This window comes from Mesoplodon densirostris, chromosome 3, assembly GCF_025265405.1.
Source record: "Mesoplodon densirostris isolate mMesDen1 chromosome 3, mMesDen1 primary haplotype, whole genome shotgun sequence".
NCBI lineage: Eukaryota > Metazoa > Chordata > Mammalia > Artiodactyla > Ziphiidae > Mesoplodon > Mesoplodon densirostris.
Genome location: NC_082663.1, coordinates 71,751,880 through 71,757,879, shown reverse-complemented (window position 1 = coordinate 71,757,879; position 6,000 = coordinate 71,751,880).

The following is a 6,000-nucleotide window of genomic DNA, read 5'->3' as shown; positions in this document are numbered from 1 at the left end:
TTAGTAGTCAGTTTTTGAATTTTAGCAATTCTAATATATGCTGGTAGTAGCTCATCATGGTTTTAATTTGAATTTAACTAGTGATATGGGTAAATTCATATCATATATATGGGATATGATGTTAAACTTTTCATTATTTTATTTGCCATTTGTATTTCTTCTTTGGTGAAGCCAAAATCTAACCAATTGCTGAACAAGTGCCAGTACCTGCTCACCTCCAAACTTCTTGTTTAATGAGGAAAATAAAACCTTATTTGTGTTGAGCCACTGGCAGTCATATTCTTTGTTGCATGAAGCTGAATAAGCATTCCCAAAGTATAAAATCTTCTTTTCAAATTAAGATTTTATGTTCATATTCCTATATTCTCTCTTTTCGTTAATGGCATAACAGTTACCCCATCATCTAAGCCAGAAAATTAATCCAGTTTTAATTTTTACTGCTTTCTTATCTCCCAAGGCAACAATTCACATCTCCTGAAGGAACTACTGCAATAGCCCTTTCACTAGTCTCCATGCCACCAGTTTTCTCTCCATATTGATATTAGGTTTAGCACTTTGAAATACAAATAAGATACTGAACTGATTAAAACCTTTGGTTTATCATTGCCTGTAAGAGAAGATCTGAAGGCCTTAGCATAGCATGCCCAGGCTTTCACAACCATTCCTCCATCTATCTTCTCAGCTTGATCATATGCCTCTACCCTTCTCTCCCCTCCCTCCCTCCCTCCCTCCCTTCCTTCCTCCCTTCCTCCCTCCCTCACATGCTGTGCAGCTATGGAACAGAACGGTTCACCACTCTCTCACAACTCAGGATCCTTGATATGTTTGTTCTGTTGGGAAAGGCCTCTCCCCTTTTTCTCATCTGGACACCCCTTATTCATCTTTCAAGGTCAATGTCATATGTTACTTCTAGAACACACTTCTCAATTCTTCTAATAAGAGTTGCACACTTTCTTCCATCTGCTTCCATGAAACTTAATTCCTTCCTTTATTCTTGTACTTTCTTATATTATATTTTTATGTGCTGGTTTCTCCTAAAGTATGTTTGAAGTAGGTGATGAGTATGAATGCTATTCTGGCATCTCTGAAACAAGTTCAGTGTGATATTAAAAAAATCTGTGGCTTAAAAAAATGTTTACAGAGTGATAGTGACTGTTATATTACCATAGTTTATTTTATGCTTTCATAATTGGAGAGAATACTGAATTTGAGGGGTTAGTGGAAATATTCAAATTCACACCTGCTTTGTTAACAATCCCTGTTATAGAGTGTAAAGAAGAGAATAAGGCAAGGATAGAATCCTTAGGCATTCTAACGTTTAAGAGCTAAGCAGAGGTGATGTAAAGGAGGCTGAGAAGAGGTAGTCAGAGAGGTAGAAAGGGAATCAGGAGAGTGACTAATTAGGCCAAGGAGTGGAGCACCCAAGTTTAAGGAAAGAAGCCAAGAGAAATTAGTATTAAAAAGTCTATGGGGTTTGATCAACAGAAACCTTTGCTTGAATGACTTCTGACTTTTATGGCAGCCATTAGCTTTATATAGGTTTGGGAGGAGTAAGTTATTTTTTTTCCTCTGGCTCATCACACCATCAAGTTTGGATTTGTAGAGCTTAGAGACCAAATTCTATAACACAAAAGATAACCTTGAGGCCTTTTCTGGCCATAAAAATACCAGTCTCATAAAATGATTAAAAATGATAATGTTCAGTCTATAAATTAATCAGGGGAAATGGGGACATAAATTTTAGCAACTTTGTGTCATTATGAGTTTGTGTAAAGGATTTTGTTGGAAGAAATAAAGACTTAAGACCACATGACACATGAACTATGTTTCCAGATAAGGAGATGGCTGGGCGAATGACTCCTTGTTTAATCACCTGTTCTATTTTTTATGATTTAATATATGAATCTCTTTTATGTGATTGCATTTTAGATTTGATTGATTTTGGTTTTTAATTGTTAAATATGGAATTGATTAGACTTAGTTTTATGAGAATATAATTGGATATAAATTAGGCTTTGGTAAAATTTAAATCAAAAATATATTAGGCAAATTCCTTAATCTTTTTTTTTTTTTTGCCTCAGTTTCTTCATTTGTAAAATTAAAGCCTTGGACTCGATGACCTTGAAGGTCCTTATGAGGTCTAATAGTTGAAGACTACAGTTTTATGTAGAGGAAATAACTATGTAGTTAATCAAGTCGTTCATTTTTCAAGTGATTATTTTGGCTTCTGAGAGCTTATGAGAAATCCCTTCATTTATGACTATTTGTATTCATTATCTAGACATTGTCCTCATATAGATGGGGGGCTAGTAATCACATCAGTCCCAACATGGAAAATGTCTTTCTTTCCAGTACCCAAATTTTAAACATGAAGGATGGCAGCAGGCTTTAAGCAGCCAGTGCTGTCTGTCTGACTTACCTATATTGAATTACTGCAAAACCATGTTAATTTTTAGAATTGCTTCAACTCTTGAGGAAATTTAATACCGTGGGGCCTACCAGGTTACACAGCCTGTGAAGCCAAGCTGCTTGCCTGCAGCTGGTGCAGTGCTGCAGAGTTGTTTGCTGTCCTTGGTTACAGTCAAAACTGGCTACATTCCATGTCATTGAATCAATTGCTCAGAGTTTGGAATATGCTACCTCCATAACCTGAAGAGGCATACCTGGTGTCATTCTTCTTTCTTTGCGGTGGGAATGCCAAGATGTAATAATTTGTGTTTTACTTTGGAGGGAATGTTCTGGCATACCCTAGACCACTCGACCCCTTCAAACTTTACTGCTGTGTGAAGTCCCTGAATCTTTAAGGTTAATCCTCCACTTTCTGGAACACATGTGTCTTAACCAAGGCCTCCACTTGCCATTTCTTGCTCATCTGGTCTGATTAACATGATGTCATCAATATCGTGGGCCAATGTGACATTTTGTGAAATGTCCAGATGATCCAGATGGTTCATTTGGACTATATTGTGACCTACCATGCAGAATTAACATAGCCTTGTGCAAGATTAAATGTGTATGATTGTACATCTGACATGAATATGAACTACTTCTGATCCTCTTTCCTGATAAGAATAGAAAACATCACATTTGCTAGATCAATGGCTGCATAGTTTGTACCTGAGGCTATATTAATCTGCTGTAGTAAATATACCACATCTGGCATAGTAGCTGCAATTGGTTAGGTTTGTGGTAGTCAAATGTCATGTACAGGAGCCATCTGGGTTTGTGGAATTCATTATGGATACCATGAATTTAAATGGAAAGTGATGGTGACCACTACCTCTGCATTCGTTAGGTCTATAAGGGTGGTACTAATGTCTGCCACTACCACCAGGATGACATGTTTTTATCTGTGAAAGGGAAGTTTCATAGGTTTTCATGGGGCTTTTTCTACTATGATAGATTTTACCCTACATGCCAAGGACCAAATGTGGAGGTTCTACAGACCACCAAATATTTCCATTCCAATTATACCTCTGGAGACCCAGGGAATGACCACTATGGACCTAGTGGACCTACTGTAAGCCAAACTTGGGCCAGGACTTTACTTAATATCTGGCTCACATACATCTCCACTCCAACAGGGGCCATGATGACTCTTTGGGCCTCTGGTTAGCAATGTTAATTTGGACCTGTGCCTAACAGTCCTCAAAAAGTATGAGTGTTCCTCTTTTCCAACTTTATGATAATCTGAGTAAATGGCTATAGGTTCTTTTAATCAGGGACTACCATATATGCTTGCTGTTCTTTTGCAAGGTTATTTCTCTTAGGGACCCAACATCCCTTTTAGTCATTGGATTTTAGGTCTAAGACTGGCTCAGGTCTACAAACTGGGCTTTTTACTAGGGCAGCTGTCCTAAGCCTCTTGATTATCCATCCTTGATTTCTTTTTGTTGTATATATTAAGAAATATATCAATACTTGTTGGCTGCCCATGACTTTGCCTTAGGAATTCCATGTCCTTTGAACATCTCCATAGCTCCTTGTGAGTAATTACCCACTCATAATGATAATATCCCCCAACTTGCTTCTGATCATTCAGCATCATCACCACTTGGCCTCTATTATCATCCCTATCATCCCTGCTGGCCTCTATCATCTCTATCACTTTCAGGGAGAGAAGTGCTATAGTAGCATCTCTTACCTTAGCCCTGGCCTGCAGACAACAGCCACCACTGATCTTCTCAATGATTCTAGTGCCCCTCTAAGCAGCTCGTTTCTTACCATGTTCTCTAAGCTGTCCCTAGAAGGTGGTGGGTTCTCCAGCCTTGTGTTTTCTCTCCACTCCAGAATCCCCATTTCCCTGAATCTGTTGATCCTTTCTTTCACATCTGCCATGGCAATCGTGGCATTTCTACTTCACTTAGTGTGGATTACAGCCTTTTTAGAATCCAAGAGCCATCTAGGAGTATGTTTACACAGTTACCTGGGTGCTTGCCAGGGTGTTAAATCCTGTATCATATGAGGATGCTTCCAAATCAACAACCTCTCCTTTGTGAAAACTTATGCTCTACACCCTTTTGATCCTGCACTGTCAGGATCTAGTCCTACTCTCCTGGCTCCCGCTGGCATATGTTTTTTGGCCCTGCAACTCCTTTAGCATATATATCCTTTTGTCTCTCAATAAGGCCCAGAACTTTCTTGGCCAGGTTATGTCACGACTTGACCCTGTCAATTGGTTTGGTAGCCAGAGAAGAAAGTGGGGGTAGATCTTGAGAAGAGCGTGTGTTGTCTTTCAAAGCAGAATCTCTGCATCATGTGTAAGGAAGGGTGGACACTACTAGCCTTAAACACAAACGAATGGGCCACCGTGCAGGTCTGGAGGGTTCAGCTAAACCTAAGGATTTAAAATTGAGTGCCTAAATCTTCCCATCCTGTGTTTCATGGTCCTATTCCTTTCTCATCAAGGTCCTGACCTTGGAATGGCAGACTTGTTTGGGCTGAAAATTCAACATTTTCTGGAAATATACTACTTCATGATTACTGGGTCCAATAGTTAGCATTTCCTGCCCTTTGGCAGCAAAGATTAGAGCCCCTTTTATTTGCTTCCAAGAAGGCCCTCTAGCCTTCACACTTTTCCTTAAATTAACAGTTAATTATCCTTACCTTTTCATTATAACCTCTACTACTAAAGCCTCCAGGCTTCTAAAATACCTGAGATATGCATTCCCTTCTACCAGTTTGTCATTGGTGAAAGTTATAACATTGGAACAGTTACAGCATGCTAGGAGACATCAGGAATCTACTTAGCCCCAGTGACAGGGTGCTTATTGCCAGTTGGCCAAAGGATGATCCAACTCAAACATTTTATCTTAGAGTCTGCTTCCTGGGATTATTCTTGGTACTAACTCTCTTAGATCAAATTCACTGGAAAAAAGACTCAACAGAGATACGTGTTCAGGAAGTTGACTGGATCCAAGTGTTCTTGGATACAGGATATGTAAAGAGGTGTAAAGGAAGCAGGATTGGGCAAAAGGAGAGATTGATTTGTGATGAGTTGGGTTGGCCAAGAACTGCGTTCGGGTTTTTCTATAAGATGTTATGGAACGAACTTCTTGGCCAATCCAATAGTTGCAAGAAAGGCCTCAGCTGATTATGTGGGGAGCTCTGGAGCTGGGATGGTCATTCAGAGCTGTCCTAATTTGAGGCAGCAAGGCCAAGATTGTAACCAGATGCTAAATTAAGAGTATCTTTTAAAAATATATATATATATATTATTTATTTATTTATTTGTTTATTTATTTAGTTGCACTGGGTCTTAGTTGCAGCACATGGGCTCCTTAGTTGCGGCACATGGGCTCCTTAGTTGAAGCTTATGGGCTCCTTAGTTGTGGCATGCAAACTCTTAGTTGTGGCATGCATTTGGGATCTAGTTCCCTGAGGAGGGATCGAACCCAGGCCCCCTGCTATGGGAGCGCAGAGTCTTGTTCACTGTGCCACCATGGAAGTATCTTTAAAGATGAAGTGATATTTGGGCAGGTGGCTTTCTTCTATCAAAGG